Source organism: Trachypithecus francoisi, unplaced genomic scaffold, assembly GCF_009764315.1.
Source record: "Trachypithecus francoisi isolate TF-2019V2 unplaced genomic scaffold, Tfra_2.0 Lachesis_group13, whole genome shotgun sequence".
NCBI classification, from domain to species: Eukaryota; Metazoa; Chordata; class Mammalia; order Primates; family Cercopithecidae; genus Trachypithecus; species Trachypithecus francoisi.
In genome coordinates, this window is record NW_022681458.1 from 21,137,688 (window position 1) to 21,160,718 (window position 23,031).

A 23,031-nucleotide genomic window follows, 5' to 3' on the forward strand; every position below is an offset into this window, starting at 1 on the left:
AGGAAGATGGAACAGCCTTCTATTGGAAGAAGGCCTCATTAGGACTTTCATAACTCAAGAGAATAAGTGAATGCCTGGTCTTAAAGCATCAAAGGACAGGCTACTCTTTTGTTAGGGGCCAATGCAGCTGGTGACCTTAAGTTGAAGCCAATGCTCATTTACCATTCCTAGGAACCTTAAGAATTATGCTAAATCTACTCTGTCTGTGCTCTATAAATGGAATAACACATTCCATTTGTGTGCTGGGTGACATCTGTTGACAGCATGGTTTACTAAATATTTTAAACCCACTGTTGAGACCTGTTCAGAAGAAAAGATTCCTTTTAAGATGTTATTGCTCATTGACAATACACCTGGTCACACAACATCTCTGCTGGAGATGTTAAAGGAGATTAATCTTGTTTCCATGCCTTCTAACACCGCATCCATTCTGCAGGCCCTAAAGCAGGAGTAACTTCTACTTCAAGTCTAATGATTTAATAAATAAATAATGTAAGGCTATACCTGCCATAGATAGTGATTCCTGAGATGGATCTGGACAAAGTAAATTGAAAATGGGAAAGGATTCACCATGGTAGGTGCCATTAAAGACAGTTGTGATTCATGGAAAGAAGTCAAAATGCCAATATAAACAGGAGTTTGAGAGAAATTTATTCCAACCCTCATGAATGACATTGAGGGATTCAAGACTTCAGTGGAGGAAGTCACTGCAGAGGCGAAAGAAATACCAAGAGAACCAGAATTAGAAGTGGGGCCTGAGATGTTGCTGCAATCTCATGGTAAAAGTTGAACGGATATGGAGTAGCTTCTTATGGATGAGCAAAGAAAGTAGCTTCTTGAGATGAAATCTACTCCTGGTGAAGATGCTGTGAACATTGTTGAAATGAATACAAAGGATTTAGAATATTATATAACCTTCATTGATAAAGCAATGGCAGGATTTAGGAGAAATGACTCCAATTTTGAAAGAAGTTTTACTGTAAGTAAAATGCTATCAAACAGCATTACATGCTACAGAGAAATCTTTTGTGAAAGGAAAAGTCGATTCATGTGGCAAACTTTATTATTATTTTAAGAAATTAACTGAGCCTTCAGCAACTACCACCCTGATCAATCAGCAGCCATGAACATCAAGGCAAGAGCTTCCATAAAGGCAAAAAGATTACAATTCACTGAAGGCTCAGATGATCATTAGCATTTTTTTTTTAATTATACTTTAAGTTCTAGGGTACATGGGCATAACGTTCAGGTTTGTTACATATGTATACTTGTGCGATGTTGGTGTGCTGCACCCATCAACTCATCAGCACCCATCATTTGTCTTTATATCAGGTATAACTCCAATGCAATCCCTCCCCCCTCCCCCCTCCCCATGATAGGCCCCAGTGTGTGATGTTCCCCCTCCCGAGTCCAAGTGATCTCATTGTTCAGTTCCCACCTATGAGTGAGAACATGCGGTGTTTGGTTTTCTGTTCTTGTGATAGTTTGCTAAGAATGATGGTTTCGGCCGGGCGCGGTGGCTCAAGCCTGTAATCCCAGCACTTTGGGAGGCCGAGATGGGCGGATCACGAGGTCAGGAGATCGAGACCATCCTGGCTAATACGGTGAAACCCCGTCTCTACTAAAAAATACAAAAAACTAGCCGGGCGATGAGGCGGGCGCCTGTAGTCCCAGCTACTCGGGAGGCCGAGACAGGAGAATGGCGTGACCCGGGAGGCGGAGCTGCAGTGAGCTGAGAGCCGGCCACTGCACTCCAGCCTGGTTGGCAGAGCAAGACTCCATCTCAAAAAAAAAAAAAAAAAAAAAAAAGAATGATGGTTTCCAGCTACATGCACGTCCCTACAAAGGACACAAACTCATCCTTTTTATGGCTGTATAGTATTCCATGGTGTATACCTGCCACATTTTCTTAATCCAGTCTGTCACAGATGGACATTGGGGTTGATTCCAAGTGTTTGCTATTGTGAATAGTGCTGCAATAAACATACATGTGCGTGTGTCTTTATAGCAGCATGATTTATAATCCTTTGGGTATATACCCAGTAGTGGGATGGCTGGGTCATATGGTACATCTAGTTCTAGATCCTTGAGGAATCGCCATACTGTTTTCCATAATGGTTGAACTAGTTTACAATCCACCAACAGTGTAAAGTGTTCCTATTTCCCACATCCTCTCCAGCACCTGTTGTTTCCTGACTTTTTAATGATTGCCATTCTAACTGGTGTGAGATGGTATCTCATTGTGGTTTTGATTTGCATTTCTCTGATGGCCAGTGATGATGAGAATTTTTTCATGTGTCTGTTGGCTGTGTGAATGTCTTCTTTTGAGAAATGTCTGTTCATATCCTTTGCCCACTTTTTGATGGGGTTGTTTGTTTTTTTCTTGTAAATTTGTTTGAGTTCTTTGTAGGTTCTGGATATCAGCCCTTTGTCAGATGAGTAGATTGCAAAAATTTTCTCCCATTCTGTAGGTTGCCTGTTCACTCTGATGGTAGTTTCTTTTGCTGTGCAGAAGCTCTTTAGTTTAATTAGATCCCATTTGTCCATTTTGGCTTTTGCTGCCGTTGCTTTTGGTGTTTTAGACATGAAGTCCTTGCCCATGCCTATGTCCTGATGGTACTACCTAGGTTTTCTTCTAGGGTTTTTATGGTATTAGGTGTTAAGTTATCATTTAATCTTGAATAATTTTCATATAAGGAGTAAAGAAAAGATCCAGTTTCAGCTTTCTACTTACGGCTAGCCAATTTTCCCAGCACCATTTATTAAATAGGAATCCTTCCCCATTTCTTGTTTCTCTCAGTTTGTCAAAGATCAGATGGCTGTAGATGTGTGGTATTATTTCTGAGGACTCTGTTCTGTTCCATTGGTCTATATCTCTGTTTTGGTACCAGTACCATGCTGTTTTGGTTACTGTAGCCTTATAGTATAGTTTGAAGTCAGGTAGCGTGATGCCTCCAGCTTTGTTCTTTTGACTTAGGATTGTCTTGGCAATGCGGGCCTCTTTTGGGTCTATTGAACTTTAAGCAGTTTTTTCCAATTCTGTGAAGAAACTCATTGGTAGCTTGACGGGGATGGCATTGAATCTATAAATAACTTTGGGCAGTATGGTCATTTTCACGATATTGATTCTTCCTATCCATGAGCATGGTATGTTCTTCCATTTGTTTGTGTCCTCTTTGATTTCACTGAGCAGTGATTTGTAGTTCTCCTTGAAGAGGTCCTTTACATCCCTTGTAAGTTGTATTCCTAGGTATTTTATTCTCTTTGAAGCAATTGTGAATGGAAGTTCATTCATGATTAGGCTCTCTGTTTGCCTGTTACTGGTGTATAAGAATGCTTGTGATTTTTGCACATTAATTTTGTATCCTGAGACTTTGCTGAAGTTGCTTATCAGCTTAAGGAGATTTTGAGCTGAGATTTTGGGCTGTAAATATACAATCATGTCATCTGCAAACAGGGACAATTTGACTTCTTCTTTTCCTGACTGAATACCCTTGATTTCTTTCTCTTGCCTGATTGCCCTAGCCAGAACTTCCAACACTATGTTGAATAGGAGTGGTGAGAGAGGGCATCCCTGTCTTGTGCCAGTTTTCAAAGGGAAGTTTTCCAGTTTTTGCCCATTCAGTATGATATTGGCTGTGGATTTGTCATAAATAGCTCTTATTATTTTGAGGTACGTTCCATCAATACCGAATTTATTGAGAGTTTTTAGCATGAAGGGCTGTTGAATTTTGTCAAAAGCCTTTTCTGCATCTATTGAGATATCATGTGGTTCTTGTCTTTGGTTCTGTTATATGCTGGATTACGTTTATTGATTTGCAAATGTTGAACCAGTCTTGCATCCCAGGGATGAAGCCCACTTGATCATGGTGGATAAGCTTTTTGATGTGCTGCTGAATCCGGTTTGCCAGTATTTTATTGAGGATTTTTGCACTGATGTTCATCAGGGATATTGGTCTAAAATTCTCCTTTTTTGTTGTGTCTCTGCCAGGCTTTGGTATCAGGATGATGTTGGCCTTATAAAATGAGTTAGGGAGGAGTTCCTCTTTTTCTATTGATTGGAATAGTTTCAGAAGGAATGGTACCAGCTCCTCCTTGTACCTCTGGTAGAATTCAGCTGTGAATCCATCTGGTCCTGGACTTGGTTTGGTTGTTAGGCTATTAATTATTGCCTCAATTTCAGAGCCTGCTATTGGTCTATTCAGGGATTCAACTTCTTCCTGGTTTAGTCTTGGAAGAGTGTAAGTGTCCAGGAAATTATCCATTTCTTCTAGATTTTCTAATTTATTTGCATAGAGGTGTTATAGTATTCTCTGATGGTAGTTTGTATTTCTGTGGGGTCGGTGGTGATATCCCCTTTATCATTTTTTATTGCATCTATTTGATTCTTCTCTCTTATTCTTTATTAGTCTTGCTAGCGGTCTGTCAATTTTGTTGATATTTTTCAAAAACCAACTCCTGGATTCATTGATTTTTTGAGGGTTTTTTTGTGTCTCTATCTCCTTCAGTTCTGCTCTGATCTTAGTTATTTCTTGCCTTCTGCTAGCTTTTGAATGTGTTGCTCTTGCTCTCTAGTTCTTTTAATGTGATGTTAGAGTGTCAATTTTAGATCTTTCCAGCTTTCTCTTGTGGGCATTTAGTGCTATAAATTTCCCTCTACACACTGCTTTAAATGTGTCCCAGATTCTGGTATGTTGTATCTTTGTTCTCATTGGTTTCAAAGAACATCTTTATTTCTGCCTTCATTTTGTTATGTAACCAGTAGTCATTCAGGAGCAGGTTGTTCAGTTTCCATGTAATTGAGCGGTTTTGATTGAGTTTCTTAGTCCTGAGTTCTAGTTTGATTGCACTGTGGTCTGAGAGACAGTTTGTTATAATTACTGTTCTTTTACATTTGCTAAGGAGTGCTTTACTTCCAGTTATGTGGTCAATTTTGGAATAAGTGCGATGTGGTGCCGAGAAGAATGTATATTCTGTTGATGTGGGGTGGAGAGTTCTATAGATGTCTATTAGGTCCGCTTGGTGCAGAGATGAGTTCAATTCCTGGATATCCTTGTTAACTTTCTGTCTCGTTGATCTGTCTAATGTTGACAGTGGAGTGTTGAAGCCTCCCATTATTATTGTATGGGAGTCTAAGTCTCTTTGTAAGTCTCTAAGGACTTGCTTTAAAATTTGGGTGCTCCTGTATTGGGTGCATATATATTTACGATAGTTAGCTCTTCCTGTTGAATTGATCCTTTTACCATTATGTAATGGCCTTCTTTGTCTCTTTTGATCTTTGATGGTTTAAAGTCTATTTTATCAGAGACTAGGATTGCAACCCCTGCTTTTTTTTGTTCTCCATTTGCTTAGTAGATCTTCCTCCATCCTTTATTTTGAGCCTATGTATGTCTCTGCATGTGAGATGGGTCTCCTGAATACAGCAGACTGATGGGTCTTGACTCTTTATCCAGTTTGCCAGTCTGTGTCTTTTAATTGGACCATTTAGTCCATTAACATTTAAGGTTAATATTGTTATGTGTGAACTTGATCCTGCCATTATGATATTAACTGGTTTTTTTGCTCATTAGTTGATGCAGTTTCTTCCTAGCCTCGATGGTCTTTACATTTTGGCATGTTTTTGCAATGGCTGGTACCAGCTGTTCCTTTCCATATTTAGGGCTTCCTTCAGGGTCTCTTGTAAGGCAGGCTTGGTGGTGACAAAATCTCTAAGCATTTGCTTATCTGTAAAGGATTTTATTTCTCCTTCACTGATGAAACTTAGTTTGGCTGGATATGAAATTCTGGGTTGAAAATTCTTTTCTTTAAGAATGTTGAATATTGGCCCCCACTCTCTTCTGGCTTGGAGAGTTTCTGCGGAGAGGTCTGCTGTTAGTCTGATGGACTTCCCTTTGTGGGTAACCTGACCTTTCTCTCTGGCTGCCCTTAAGATTTTTTCCTTCATTTCAACTTTGGTGAACCTGGCAATTATGTGTCTTGGAGTTGCTCTTCTGGAGGAGTATCTTTGTGGTGTTCTCTGTATTTCCTGAATTTGAATGCTGGCCTGCCCTACTAGGTTGGGGAAGTTCTCCTGGATGATATCCTGAAGAATGTTTTCCAACTTGGTTCCATTTTCCCCCTCACTTTCAGGCACCCCAATCAGACGTAGATTTGGTCTTTTTACATAATCCCATACTTCTTGCAGGCTTTGTTCATTTCTTTTTCTTCTTTTTTCTTTTGGTTTCTCTTCTCGCTTCATTTCATTCATTGATCCTCAATCGCTGATACTCTTTCTTCCAGTTGATCGAGTCGGTTACTGAAGCTTGTGGATTTGTCACGTATTTCTCATGTCATGGTTTTCATCTCTGTCATTTCGTTTATGACCTTCTCTGCATTAATTATTCTAGCTATCAATTCTTCCACTCTTTTTTCAAGATTTTTAGTTTCTTTGCACTGGGTATGTAATTCCTCCTTTAGCTCTGAAAAGTTTGATGGACTGAAGCCTTCTTCTCTCATCTCGTCAAAGTCATTCTCTGACCAGCTTTGATCCGTTGCTGGCGATGAGCTGCGCTCCTTTGCAGGGGGAGATGTGCTCTTATTTTTTGAATTTCCAGCTTTTCTGCCCTGCTTCTTCCCCATCTTTGTGGTTTTATCCGCCTCTGGTCTTTGATGTTTGTGACGTACTGATGGGGTTTTGGTATAGGTGTTCTTCCTGTTTGATAGTTTTCCTTCTAATAGTCAGGACCCTCAGCTGTAGGTCTGTTGGAGATTGCTTGAGGTCCACTCCAGACCCTGTTTGCCTGGGTATCAGCAGCAAAGTTTGCAGAAGATAGAATATTGCTGAACAGCGAGTGTACCTGTCTGATTCTTCCTTTGGAAGCTTCCTCTCAGGGGTGTACTCCACCCTGTGAGGTGTGGGGTGTCAGACTGCCCCTAGTGGGGGATGTCTCCCAGTTAGGCTACTCAGGGGTCAGGGACCCACTTGAGCAGGCAGTCTGTCCGTTCTCAGATCTCAACCTGAGAGAGAGATCTCCATGTTGGGAGATCCACTGCTCTCTTCAAAGCTGTCAGACAGAGTCATTCGGGTCTGCACAGGCCTCTGCTGCTTCCCCTGTTGTTTTTTAGCTGTGCCCTGTCCCCAGAGGTGGAGTCTACAGAGACAGGCAGGTTTCCTTGAGCTGCTGTGAGCTCCACCCAGTTCGAGCTTCCCAGAGGCTTTGTTTACCTACTTAAGCCTCAGCAATGGCGTGCGCCCCTCCCCCAGCCTCGCTGCTGCCTTGCGGTTAGATCGCAGACTGCTGTGCTAGCAATGAGGGAGGCTCCGTGGCCGTGGGACCCTCCCGGCCAGGTGTGGGTATAATCTTTTGGTGTGCCCGTTTGCTTAAAGCGCAGTATTGGGGTGGGAATTACCCGATTTTCCAGGTGTTGTGTGTCTCAGTTTGCCTGGCTAGGAAAAGGGATTCCCTTCCCCCTTGCGCTTCCCAGGTGAGGTGATGCCTCGCCCTGCTTCAGCTCTCGCTGGTCGGGCTGCAGCAGCTGACCAGCACCGATTGTCCAGCACTCCCTAGTGAGATGACCCCAGTACCTCAGTTGAAAATGCAGAAATCACCGGTCTTCTGTGTCTCTTGCACTGGGAGCTGGAGACTGGAGCTGTTCCTATTTGGCCATCTTGCTCCGCCCCCCCGATCATTAGCATTTTTAGCATTAGAGTATTTTTAAACTGAGGTACCCACATTGTTTTTCTAGGCATAATGCTATCACACACTGAATAGACTACAGTGTAATATAAACATAACCTTTATGTATGCACTGGGAAAGCAAAAAATTGGGGTGGCTTTCTTCGTTGTGATATTCATGATATTCCTGAGGTATGCTTGTAGTTAATACCAGGTAATTGGGCTTTTGAAAACTAATGCACAGTCCTAGTCTGGACTAGTCCTAAGAAAATTGGTGAAATTTACTTCAGATGATAAAACGAAAGTTAAGAATCCTTTCCTCGATGGCTCCCACTTAGGCAGCTCTGTCTGTTATCCTCCTCCCCCACCCCCACCACTGTGGTCTTTGGAGGATTCCCACAAAGCCCTGATCTCAGCAGAGGACTAATTTAAGATGCAATTGCTCTAATCACAGAAGCCTAACTGCATACCCCTTATTGCAAAAAAAAAAAAGGCTGACCCCCACAGTGTTCTGGGTGCTTTAAAGATACATCTCAAACACTCATGCAAATGTGTGCTGTGTCACACTGCATCTGGGCTTATTTTAATATGGAAGGAATACTGTGCATTTCTTACTAGGCAAATGGCAACCTCTGCTGTGGCAGGCGACTGCATTACCTTTATCACATGGGCTTCTTCATCCCTATTTATACCACTGCACATGGCAATTGGAGAGGCGCAGATTTAAAGTAACAGTTTTTGAAGGTAGTTGCATTTCAGTAGAAGACTCCTGATGCTGGGAAAAACTGGAAGGGTCAAAGGAATGCATCTCTAATAGTGGAAAGATAAGCATCAGGCTGGTGCTTTTGGAGAGAGTATTTCCTCTGTTCGCCCCTGTCTACCTCCCACAGTGGTGTGTCCTCTGGGCCAATCCTGGTCCAAGAGTATCTTTCTGGAAATAAATCTATTTCCCTCTTTCAAGCTCAGGAGAAGTAAGCAATGAGTTGCCAGTTGACATAGTTTGGGCATTTGTCCCCTCCAAATCTCATGTTGAAATTTGATGCCTAACAGTGGAGGTGGGGCCTGGTGGGAGATGTTTGCGTCATAGGGGTGCATCCCTCATGAACAGCTTGATGTCATTCTTGCAGGATTGGGTGTGTTCTCACTGTTAGTTCCAACAAGTTCTGGTTATTAAAAAGAGTCTGGCACCTCCATCCCCTCTCTTTCTTGCTTTCTTTCTTGCCATATGACACACTGGCTCCCGTTCCCCTTATGCCATGATTGGAAGTTCTCTGAGGCCCTCACCAGAAGCAGGTGTTAGTATTATGCTTCTTATACTGCCTGAAGAACCATGAGCCCAATAAACCACTTTTCTTTACTAATTGCCCAGCCTCAGATATTCCTTTACAGCAACATAAAATAGACTACTCTACTCTTCTTCATACAGGAGAAGCCAGTATTCTCCCCAGACCCTCTTCCAACCTGCCCTGGGTTCCTCTGTGGCCTGGAATAAGACAGATGCTGGCAGACTGCCTCCAGATGCTCTCCTGATTGACACAAACATCAGCAACCATCTCCTCCATTTTGGTTCAAGGCTATCTAACTGCCTCATGCCTCAACATAACCAAAACGCACAATCAAGCAAAGGATTTGGGGCCTGGCCAGCAGGAGTCATTTCTTAGAAGCACGGGCCATCCCATGCAGCTCAGTGGTTGGCAGGGGAGCCCTAATGCCAATTTATCTGCCTGCCCACACCTTCATCGTAGCATCTTTGTCCTCAATCTGTAACCATCCATGCATCTTTCCATCAATCTATCTCCCTGTTTACTCCCTCTAGTGAGAGTAGTATAAAATAAAATTTTTCTGAAAGAGGAAAGTACTGTGGATGAGCCCGGAATTTCTAGTTTAAACCTGAAGAAGACTGATCCCATAAATAAACACCCTCCCCACCTATAAACAGGCACATAAGTCTCCTTTTAGGGTTGATTAATAGAAAATAGACTAAGAGAGATTTATCACCCACTGTGTTCTCTAAACCATGGGCAAGAAAAGGCTCCCACCCAGTGCCTGGTAGCAGAAACTGAATATAATTTCATGGTCAGTGAATGCAAATAGGCACTTGTGAAGGGTGGCTTTATGAAAGTCTAATCCCAACCATGAGAGTCTTCTCCCAGGACCCTCTCCAGCTCTGTCACAAGATTGTCTGTAGAGTCTCTCATAGTCAGACTGTGACAACACCTGTGGATTAGTTCATTCTTACATGGCTATAAAAAGCTACCTGAGACTGTGTAATTTATAAAGGAAAGAGGTTTAATTGGCTCACAGTTCTGCAAGCTGTACAGAAAGCAGGGCTGGGGAGGCTGCAGGAAACTTACAATCATGGCAGAAAGCAAAGAGGAAGGAGGCACATCTTACTTGACCAGAGCAGGAGGAAGAGAGTGAAAGGGGAAGTGCTACACACTTACAAACAACCAGATCTCATAGCAACTTGCTCACTAGCGTATGACCAACAAAGGGGAAGTTCATCCCCATGATCCAATCACCTATCACTAGGTCTCTTCTCCAACACTGGGGATTACAATTCAACATGAAATTTGGGCAGGGACCCAAATCTAAACCATATCAACCTGCATCAGTCTCAACCAAGCCCTTGTTCAAAAGTGGAGTCCACCAAGACAGCTGCTCCCTGGGCAATGCAGGCTGTGTCCTAATCCTTGTCAACCCTTCTACTACCACATGACCCTCAGGTTTTAGGGTCAACTTTTTAAAAAGTTCCATTATCCCTTTTCCTCTGGCACTAGAGACCCATGTCTAGAATCTGTGAGGCCTGGCACATGGGCCTGAGATCAAAAACCTTAATTCTTCCTCCGCGTGAGGGCACACACAGTCACCTAGCTTAGTCTGGTTTGGGTTTACTTGCTTACGTGTTTGACGTTCAAAGTATTCATTTGTTAAATGCAAGCACTGAAATCTACTATAGTTTTTGTCTTTACTTCCTTTTGTAACCTATTGAAACCCCTATAACTGGAAATAACTCTGACCTCTTCATCTTGTGAAGACCCCATTTCCTTACTGAACGTGTAAAGGGACCCACATCTGCCATGTTCATAGCTGCACGGTACCGGGCTGGTGGTAGGTGATCAGGAAACACCCCTTGATTCAACATCTCTCAGATGGCAACCAAGTCCCCATTATTTCTGGGCTCAAATTCCAACTAGCAGGTTTTTTCTTCATTAATTCACTCCAATACACTCAATCCTAAATGATCTCTCTCCTTCCTAGTGAAAGACTAATTTCACTCACACACACCCCTTCCCAGATCCTCATTCTCTAATCCACCACTGGTATTCTCCTGTCTTTGCACATGACTGTTTTCTCTGCCAACCTTGCAAAGGTGCCATGGCAAAATGGCAAATTGTCAGTCTTGCCTGATGATGAAAAACGTAAAGAGCCAAACAGCACCATATAACCCACAAGGAAGCACTGAACTCTTTGCAGATAGAGGTTAAGTTCTAAGACTATCCTTTATATCTAAAAAGGGGGAGTTGCCTACAAATCCATAAATCCTTCTTTCCCAATTTACCAAGTATGATGCTTGTCTCCAAAGACAGCCACAATCAATTCCTTCCCTCCTCCCATCAAGAAGTGAAGACTAGGTCTCTACGCCTTCCAATCTGTGCAGCTGTGAGCAATCGAATGGGGTGGCGGAGATGCAGTACCAGCTCTGGGCACAGCCCTTAAAAGGATTGGCACTTCCCGCTTTCTCCTTCTTGCAGTCCTAAACCACCATGTAAGACCAGGTTATGCTGATAGAGGCCATATGGGGACATCACTAAAGTGCCATATGTGAATCAAGAAACCACCTTGGATGTCCTGGCCTCCATCCACTCCAGTCCTCCCATCTGAGGCCCCAAACATTCTGAAACAGAGATGAGCTGTCTTCTCTGTGACTTCCAAATTTCTTACCCATAGAAACACGAAAAACAATAAAATAGGTGTAAGGCACTAGGTTTTAGGGATAGTTTGTTATACAGCAATAGATAGCCAGAACACCAATAAAGGATTCACATTAAGGAAATATTTAAATTTCTGGGCTAAGAATTGCATTTGTAGGCTAGGAGCAGTGGCTCACACCTGTAATCCCAGCACTTTGGGAGGCTTAGGTAGGCAGATTACTTGAGGTCAGGAGTTCGAGACCAGCCTGGTCAACATGGTGAAACTCCGTCTCTATTAAAAATACAAAAAAAAAAAAATTAGCCAGGTGTGGTGGGTGGGTGCCTGTAATCCCAGATACTCGGGAGGCGGAGATGGGAGGATTGCCAGGAGGCAGAGGTTGCAGTGAGCCGAGATCATGTCACTGTCTTCCAGCCTGGGTGATAGAGAGAGACCCTGTCTCAAAAACAAAAAGCAAAAAACCCACAAAGAATTGCATTTCTATGCCAATATCAAAGACAGGGAAACACTGCCTTAAACATATCAGGGTTTTCTTTTCTCTCACATAACATGAAGGCAAGGCCTCCCAGCATTACCTTGGCAGCCTAGAGCCCAGGTCTCTGCAATTCTCTTGTTTTTCCTCATGCTCCAGCTCCAGCCACCAGTATTCCAGGAATCAGGAAGGAAGAAGAAGTAGCGCCTTTATCAGAAAAGCATAACTTTCCTAGAAATGCCCAGCACGGATTTCTATTTATATCTCATTGGCCAGAACTATTTTGCACAGCCACCCCACACAAAAGGGACAGACAAATACAAGGCTTTAACTGGCAATGGCCTCACCGAACAAAACTGGGGTTTGGTTAGAGGAAAGAATGATATTGGAGAGGTAACTAGCTGTCTCTGCCATATTCAATAAGGAAATACATTACATTAGCCAAAGTTCAGAAACAGAGCTGGTTTCTGGGTCAATTCATTGATGTCATCAAAGACTCAGGAATTTCCCATTTCCACACTCCACTGTTTGCAGCGTTGGCTTTAGCCTAAGGCCACCTTTCCTCCATGTTATGGCTGGCTGCCAGTAGCAATTGGGCTACATGCTTCCTGTTCATATCCAGCAGGAGAGTCTGGCTTCCCATCCATCTCTCTTAAGAGCAAGGAAGTAAGGGGACACTTTTAAGTATAAACATTAAACTGTGCCTGATACATACTGAAGACCATTCCTTATTCCTCAGTCAACAGGGATCTCATTGCCAACAAAGGACTTTCAGTCGCAAGTTTTGGTTAGGATAAAAGTGAGGGGTCTGCAGTCAGTTGGCCTGGGTTTATATCCATCCTGTCGCTTTTTGAACTGTGTGATCTTGAGCAAGTTACTTAGGCTTTCTGAGTAAAAGACTACTTTCTTTGTGTATAGACAGAGAAGAGCTTATAGTTTCTGCTGGTTTAGGTTTCATGCAAGGAATAAATAAGACAATACATGTAAAGTACTTAGCGTGGTGCCTGGAAATCAGTGAGCATTAAATAGATTTTGGTGATTACGATTATGCAGAATGTTTCCCACGAAGCCCCGTGTGAGTTTTGCCAAGAGAGAAATAAATGTAAATCAGTGATGCACAACTCTTCCTTCTCTTTTCTTTGCAGTTTAGTGATATCAACTTCCGCATCCTGAAAGACTCAGATATTTTGTTTTTACAAGTCTTTCTTCAGAAATGACCTGTTCCGTCTCTCATGCTGCTACAGGTAAACTTGAAATTCAAACTGTTTATCGGATACCTGGACTTATCTGAAAAGATATCTGCAGATTTACTACCAAACAATCCGTTGGAGGACCCCATAATTAATCCAGCTCCATCATTATCGCATCTCTACCAAACATATCATTAAACAGCTGAAACAATGCTTTCAGGGGTATTTTTTCACAATTCATTTCAACAAGATTTTAAGCACCTAATAACCAAATTAGATTACCTAGACAGGAACTCCACCAGTTGTACCATAGTCAGCACTTATGTATAATTACCCCAAAAATTAATCAACAATATTTTTTCAGTTTGACTAAACAGTATAAACAGAATATAAAACATAGTCAGGAAAGGAAACTAATTGCTAATAGTTATTATTAACAATAACAGTTGGTATTACCATAATGTACTAGCTCAGGCACCATGCTAAATGCTTCCTAACATTGTAGAGACTTACTATTATGATTCCCATTTTACAGATGAGGAAACTGAAAATCTGAGAAGTTGAGATCAGAGTTCCTAAGTAGCAGAATCAGAATTAGAAAATCTAGGTCTGTTCTGACTCTAGAGCACAAGCCCTTAAACAGCAAGCACACCAGTAGATGATTGAGCTCTTTAGAGAAACCTGTGGCAGGCACTGAAATTTTATAACCTGGTAGAAAGAACAGTGGGTGCAGAAATCAAAGGTTTTGGAGTCAGACAAATGTGAATCTTGATTCACTGTGTCACGTAGTCTTAGTCTTCACCTTGGTCAAGATGCGTAAACTTTCTGAGTCTTGGTTTTCCCATCTTGTAGGCAAGGCAAGGAGATAGCAATGCAAACATGAGCCAGTGCCCAGGCTGCTAGCGCCTGCCACAGCATCAGTCCTCAGAAGCATTAGCTTCCCTTCCTCATTTTCCTCCCTCTTCCTGTCTAATTATCATACTCTCTTTTGAAGAAAGTCGAAAATTTAAGCAAGATTTATCACGGGTTCAGGCCTTGGTCTGATTCTAAGAGTTGGTATTCACAATTTTTTTTGAATTATTAAATGTTAATAAATAGTACATGCCTATACAAATCAGCGTGCTTCTTCTAAACAATGCCTTATTAAGAACTCTCATTTTAATTATTCAAAAGTGAAATTCATCATCCGACTCCAGTCCTGTACAGTTTCTGTACTGCATCCACTCAGGGCCACACGGGTCACAAAGCCAGGCTCAATCCCTCTCTGGCCATGCACCATTGAGACTGGAAGCAGGAAGGGGTCCCTCTAGCAGATCAGTAGGCCCTGAGAGGTCTGGGGATAAGAATGGGAGATGCAATCACTCAGCTCAGGAGAAAGCCAAGTAGAGTGAACATGTGTCACTCTTTCGACCCACCCAACACCTTTGAATGTCTTCTCTATAGTGGGGAATTCTCCACCCTATGAACTCCTGTCTTCCCTTTTGGAAAACACTGATTGTTAGCAGCATGACCGCAATCATCCTCTTATCCCCATTTAACTGTCCCTTTACAATGTGACTATGCTTTTCCTCCCATCAGGAGCTGGTATCTATTATCTGACCCCTTGAGTCTAGGCATAGATAATGTTTGGTGACTTTGAAACCTAGGCCTCAAGAGATGTTGCAGTTTCCATTATCACCCTCTGGGAATTCAGTGCTGCCATGGGAGGGAACCTAGGATAGTCTCCTTGAAGATGAAAGCCAATGTAGAAAGAGAAGCCCAGACAACAAGACCAACCACCAATCATGGATGTGAGGCCACCATAGACCATCCAGGCCCGGGAGAGTGGCCAGGTGGTGTAGCCACATGAGTGACTCCAGGTGAGAAAGGTGAATGAACTGTCCGGCTAAGCCCAGCACAACCTGCTACTCATTAATCATGAGCAAATAAAATAGTTGTTACAAGCAACTTCACTTGGGGACAGTTTATTACACAGCAATAAATGACTGAAACACATCCCAGTCTTCCTTACAGCTATAAAGGAAGTGTAAATGCGATGTGATCTAGGTCCCACCAATTAGACACTTGTCTTCAATCACTGTAGGCTTTACCCAGAAGCTAATGGATTAAAGAAGCACCTGTCAAGAGTAGAAGCAACTATGTCTGGTTTCCACGGGGCAGTGACAGAACTTCCAGCAGTAATGTTTAGTGCCCAGGATCAGCAGTGACATCTCTGTGGCCCAATGGGGGTGGCAGCAGTGTCCACACCCAGCTCTGTTGACAACATGAGCCATCATTTCTGGCTATGTGGCCTCCAGCCTGATTTTCTGGCCCCTCTAGGGACTCTCTGAGCTAACTGTCTCAATTAGAGTTCCCTCAAAAGCAGAGCCTAAGGCTTGCATATGGGTACAAGTAATTTATTTGGTGATCCCAGGAATCAGGAGTAAAGGAAAGAGGAGAGTAAAACAGAGAAGGAAGAAAAGTTAATGAGTTGCTAGGGCTCAGTCCTAATGGAGACCCACTGAAGAATCGTGCAGAATGAAATGCAAAATTCTCCCTCCAAAGGATAAATGTCTGCAGCATCTATCCCCTGGCTTCCAACCCCATTTGTTGAGGCTGCACTTGGAAGTGTTGACTCCCCGGTACTACCAGGCTGCCCTCTGTAAGAAATGGCCAAACTTCATAGCCTCAGGAGAAGCCCTGAGTCAGAGAAGAGCATGCAGACAGAGGACACAGGGTGAGATGCAATTCGTGGGCACCTGAACTAACTACTACAGCCACAGCTAACATCAGACAGAGGTCAACCAAGGGGATGTGACGTGAGTACAAGAAGCATTTGTTATGCTCCTGAACATCTGGCTGTGGGTACTAATGCTTAACAACTGGCTCTCCTGGGAAAAGATGAGGCAGAGGGTTCTGAATTGTATTGTTTGCCAATGTCCATGGTGTAAATACTCCTACCATGGCTGATTTCAAGCTAACAATGTGACACCAACCAGTTTACAAAGTTTCTGGAATTTTAGCAATTTAAGTCCACCCATCTGAGGCTCTGGAGCTTATACTGGCCCCAGCCCACCACTGCTTACAATCTTCTAATAAATTCCTATTCTGGTTAAGTTCACTTAATGTTTTAAACTAAAAATCTGGGTAACTATAATCAATTGCAAGAGGGAAGATTACAAAGGTTGGGAATCAGAAATTGGGCAAAGACCAACAGTATTGTATCAAAGGTATGTATAATAGGTATGCCTCCTGGCATCTTTTCCCTGACCAAAATGACACCAAGCCTTCCACAACATCTCAGGGCATAATTCCTGATCCCATCCATACCTAGGGAGTGGAAATCACCCACAAATGTCATTGCAGTCTAGGCAAGAAATGTGAGGCAAAGGGCTGGGTAGACAATAACAGAAAGTCTTCTAGTGATAAACTCTTCTCAATGTCAGGAAATTCTTCTTTGCCTGAAAACCAAATCCCCCATGTAGCAGTTTAAATGTTTTCCCGCTGGTGTGATTCTTGGTAGAGGCAGTACAATTATCTACAACCTCTGTAGTAACCTTTCAGGTACTTGAAGGCTTTTCTGTTCCAAAGGAAATAGTCGAAGGCTGGCCTTTTGTCAGAAATTCAATTTTCTGATGCTTTAACCTTCTCTGGGGCTTTCTTTCTAATCTTATTCAAGTTCAGCATGTCCTTATTAACTGTAGAACCCAGACCTGAACCCAGGCTTCTTGCTGAGTTTTGACTGGAGAGAGAAAACGGAGGAAAGGGGGACCTCTTTAGGGACTGGTCTTCCCATGTTTATTTATAGATTCCACCATCTCTGGGTTATTTTTCCAATCCAGCAAACAGCCAAAACAGGGCAAGGAGGCGATTGCAGGGACAGAAGTGGTCACTTTTCTGATAGTGACCATCTCCCCTTTATCAGAGCAGAGGTCCCTAAGCAGGAGTAACAGCTGGTCCTCTCTCCTACCTTCCCAGGATAAAGCCTGCCTTTCACAGCCCATTCCACCACTACTTGGGCTCTCTGCAAATCCTACTTGCATCAAGCACCAAGATGCTGGAATATGTTTACCTTTCAAAAGATATCCCCAAAGGAGAGAATTTAGTAAGTCTTAGAAGAGACAGTAAACTCAAGAACGCATCACAAAATTTCAAGGCATTCTTACCTATCTCCTTCACACTAATTTATGGATGTCCAGATTTAGACCCACATGGTGGCCTGAAACAGCACCAGCCAATAGAAATAGCTAAGTTAATAGGACACCCAGTTAAGTTACAATTGTATAATTTACATTTGTGTAATTTTACATTTTCTAGTAGCCATATTTTTTAAAAAAGCAGAAACAGGTAAAATTAATTTTAATAATATATCTTACTTAACCCAGTATATCCAAGATATCTTTTTAATATGTAGTCAAAATGATAGTATTTTTAATTACTATGAAGATACTCTACATACCTTTCTCATACTACATCTTCAAAACCTGGTGTGTTTTTACACGACGTATCTCAATTCAGACTAGCCATATTTCAGGAACTAGCCGCCACTGTATTTGATAGCACAAGTTTAAACCAAAATGCCCCAAATGTGGTGCCCAGACCAGCCACATCCGCATCAACTGGGAACTTGTTGGAAACACAAAATTCCCAGCCCCACACCAGAACTACTGAGTCAGAGACTCAGCATGCAGCTCAGCGATTTGTGTTTTCACAAGCCCTCCAGGTAAATGTGATGCACACTTACTGGTCTATGTGCTGCCAAATCAGAAATGCTTCATCTGCTTTTACTTCATGGCATCACCAATGTCTAAGGGGGGATATGAATCATTAAGAAACTAACTCTTCCGTTTTACTGTTGCTAGGAAGCCTGAAATAGCAAATTTGGTTCCCATGAGCTATGTTTATTTTTATTTTGTGCCAATTAAGTGAGTTTTTCATGGCTGTGCTCCTCTTTTTCAAATAATCCATTGGAACCTTCTTTCCCCCTTGGGTTTGGATTTTATCCCTTCATCCTTCTGGCTTTTTATAGTAATCCCAACTGCACTTACCCTTTCATATCATACACACCTAGGGTTACCAGATTTAGCAAATAAAAATACAGGACACCCAGTTAAATTTGAATTTCAGATAATTGATGAATTATGTTTTAGTATAAGTATGTGCCATTCAATTCTTCCAAGAAATTGCAAGGGTCATACCTATACTAAAAAGTATTGGGTAAATATTGCATGAGATATACTAGAGATTATTTATTTATTTTGGAATTCAAATTTAACCGGGCATCTTGTATTTTACTTGGTGAATCTAGTCACACCGTCCTACGTCCTTCTGACTCCACATTCCTCCAGTGACGGGACCACAAAGACCTCTCGGTCCACTGGAGTGAGAGCTACAGAGGAGACTGCAGACCTGGCATCTCATTCCCCAACAACTTTAACTAGAACAAAATAATTCTGGATGAAACCAGCTGCCCAGATGTATTCCTGGGCTTTCCAAGGATGAGTCCTCTGGCTTCCAGCGAGTGCCAGCTGCCTCTTGGGATCAAGCTCTCATTAAAAAAAAAAAAAAAAAAAATCAAACAAGAGACACTGTCAGTCATCAGAGCTGAGCAAATGCACCCACTTAGCTCGCAGCTCAAATTGGGTCTACAGATTTGCGCTATTGAAAAGGAAATTGGCCTCACTTGCTGTGAAACAGCCCCAAAGTGGGGAAATTAATACAGAAGACGCCAAGTCATAATGAAATCTGGCAACAGAAGTGGGTTGTGTGGCATCATCCAATTACAGCAAACATGGACACTGCCTGGGGGAGAAGCCAGTCTGGACACCAAGCAAAATTAGAACCCTACACAGTAATTATTAGTGGAGAGAGGAAATTTGTTGGGATGTTACAAAAATCAGAGAGTTTGATAAATGCGAACACCCCAACAAATACACAAGATCACTACTCCACACAGCTCCAAAATAAGTGTTCTCAATACCTACCAAACCGTGAGCTCCTCCTATGGGCAAAGCCCTAGAAACCCAAATCTTGGCTTTTGTATCACCGTTTTCATCAGCCCAGTGCTACCCAGCTACAAACCCATGTCATTCATGAATGATACAAGCCTGGAGGAGGTTTCCTTTCCTTTCACTGATGTGGCTTTTTCTCCCCATCAGCCTAGTGGACTCTATGGAGCCATAGCCATTAGGATGGTGCCAGGAACAACATCTAGGAGCCCTCAACTTTGCCTGGTAAACTAGGGTGACACCAGGACCCTGGGGGTGAGCAGTAACTTGAGGGTGGACGGTAGGAAGGAAAGGCAGGGAGACCAAGAGAGAAAAGACTCGGGTGCTCATCCAATATAAATCCATATCAACTGAAACTCCAATTGATAGGGAAGTAAAGAAATGTTATGACCTGCAGTCTAGGCTCCATGTGGGTTCATGATCAGATGGCATTGCTTTATTTTGCCCTGCAATCTCTTCCACACTTATGGGAGCAAAAATATAGGACTCCAAATGAATAAAAAGGGGCTATGAAACCTGATTGCTTCAGTTTATAGTTTCATATTAGAGTGTGGATTTCAACCCAATTCTAAGATAAAAATGATTTTATTCCTTGATCCCAAAGAGTTCATTTGATTTTTAAAAGAAAAACATAACAATGCACAAATAAGGGTTAAATACCAACTGAATAACTATGAGAACCTTATACTATATATCACCTTATTTCTAGAAGTCAACAGAAAATAAAATAAAGAGATATAGCACGGATGTGAGTCTCCTACCGATGATGTAATCAGAAGGAAGAAAACTATTATTTTTACAAGCAAAGTATATTTTGAGCCAGGATATTTAGAAGGAAGACAAAATTTCTCTTGGAGAGCAAACTTTTCTTTTGGTTAAAAAGAAAAGTATCAAAATATTGGATTTTGGAAGATGAGGGCCCCTGGAAAAGGTTTGCACAAAGAAGAGGTAAATTGTTTTAGCTAGGTAAGTCATCAGAATTGGGAAGTTGGCTGCTTACCGGTAACTAAAGGAAGAGATTTAGGGAACATGAAAAGTAGAAAAAAATTGAGAGACAGGATCCCCGGTTGAATGAGAGCGTTGAAAGACTTACGGATGAGAGTGAGAGAAATTCCTATGATGGAAAGGGCCGAGGGGTGTGTAACTGTCAGTAAAATATCATCTCTAATTTGCAGTATGATCCCAACCCTTTGGTAACATACACTATATGCAAAGGCCTGGGTTTGGAGGAACTTTGAAAAAAGTGGGGGCTGCATACAACCTTCAAGATGATGCAGGACAGAAAAACGAGATAAAGGCAGGAAGACATGTACAAGAGCAAGAAGTTCAGCAGGAACAAGAAATTAGAATGGGAGGCAACTACAGGAACATGTATCTTTTGTGAATCTGCAAAAATACCAGGGAGAAATACCAATGGAGCTCCAGACTCCAGCAGTACCTGGGATGGAGACTTGAGCCAAAGCTTTTCTATTCTAGATAAAGCTAACCCTCAAAATTAGAGATCTCTGACTTATACTTCCAGAATTGAAGCCACTAAATATTGGAAGGATGGAAGGGAGGCAGAGAGGAAGAAAAAGAACAAGAACAAAATTTAAAAGAAAAAGATAGGAGTCTGATGATCAAACTTTTATCTGGCATCAGTGCAGCGCTGAAGAATGTACATAACTTACACATCATGGAAAAGACAAGTATTATTGGTATTCATAATGAGATAAAGTAAAATGTACAATCAAGCAGGTGAAATAAATACAAATAAACTGTTAATTACACTATACAGAAGCAATATCTTTGAAACAGATTGAGAAGGAGGCTTTACAGTCAGACCTCCCCGGTTCAAGTCCCAGCCCCAGGACCTCTTAATCAAGTGACCTGGACTATTCACCTAACCATCTCCGAGAATTTTCTTCACCTGTAAAAGGGGAGCATCGTAATACTACTTTCTTGATACAACTGTTGTGGGGAATAACTGAAATAATAATGTACGCCTGTTAGAGTTCCATGTCTGGCAATGACAAACTGGTTGTTATGGACCAACATTCCCACAGAGATGACTCAGAAAAATTGAACAAATTGTTGATTAAAAACAATATCTATGGCTGGCCACCGTGGCTCATGCCTGTAATCCCAGCACTTTGGGAGGCCGAGGTGGATCACAAGGTCAGGAGATCGAGGCCATCCTGGCTAACATGGTGAAACCCTGTCTCTACCAAAAATACAAAAAATTAGCCGGGTGTGGTGGCGGGCGCCTGTAGTCCCAGCTACTCAGGAGGCTGAGGCAGGAGAATGGAGTGAACCTGGGAGGCGGAGCTTGCAGTGAGCTGAGATGGTGCCACCGCACTCCAGCCTGGGCAACAGAGCGAGACTCTGCCTCAAAAAAAAAAAAAAAAAAAAAAAAAAATTGATTTAACAGCATTGAAGCATTAAGATGGTGAGAACTTGAGGGGCCAAGATCTGGAAAAAGAGGAAATACAGACAGGTGATCCTAGCATCTTAGGGCCACTTTTGCCCTTGAAGCAACTGCCAATTCTGAAAGTAAAAGCAGCTGACAGGTGAGAAGGTAAGCAGAGCCAACCAGAACCCCATGGGTTGGAGGATCAAAAGTTTGACTCCAAGACCCACCAACATAGAGCACCCTGGTAAATCCAAAGAATAAATCATAAGTAGATCATGTCTTGCTCTTTATTTTTGCATAGAATGAAGGCCAAATCAACTCAGTCTCTGATTGGATTAAAGTTATCTGCCCTTAGACTAACTGCTACTAGAAGAAACAGTCAGTGTTTTCTGGAGTAAGCATGACCCAGAGCCTCGAACTGCCTTTACAATTTTCATATATAATGCCCAGCAGCATGCAGTCAAAACTAACCGTGCAAACAAAAAGATAAGAAACAATCAAAATCCAAGTGGGAAAAAAAGACAATAAAAATAAACACAGAAAATCCAGACATTGATGTTATCCAATCTGTACTTTAAAATAACTACTCCTGGCTGGGCACAGTGATTCACGCCTGTAATCCCAACACTTTGGGAGGCCCAAGTGGTTGGATCACCTGAGATCAAGAGTTTGAGACCAGCCTGGCCAACGTGGTGAACTCCTCCCACCACCTCCCCACATCTCTGCTAAAAATACAAAAATTAACTGGGTGTAGTGGTGCACGCCTGTAATCCCAGCTACTCGGGAGGCTGATGCAGGAGGATTGCTTGCACCCACGAGGCAGAGGCTGCAGTGAGCCAAGATCACACCACTGAAGCCTGGGAGACAGAGTGAGACTTCATCTCAAAAAATAAATAACTACAACTACCATGCTCAAAAAATTAAATTATAAGATGTACAATTTCATCAGAGAATTGAAACTATATAAGAAAGAATTCAGTGGCAACACTAGTACAAAATAATAAAATTACAGAAATTAAGAGTCCAATGGATGTATTTAACAACCGATGAGACCAGCTGAGAATTAGTGACCTGGAAGATAGAAGAATAAAAATGGAAATACTAAAAAGATGAGCAGTATAACGGCAGAGGATGAGACACATAAAGAATACGCTGAAGAAATTTAATATATGTGTAATTATATTCAGAAGATAAGTGAAAGAATTGAGAAGAAACAATATTTGAAGCAATGGTGACTGGGATTTTTGCAAAATTTATAACAGGAATTAAGCCACAGATTCTAGAAATCCAATGGGATTCATTTTAAAAGAAAATCTAGGGATATTATGGGAAAACTGCTAAAAATCAAAGACAAACAGAACAGGATCTGGTACATAGTATTTTTCTGCCTTCATTTCGTTAT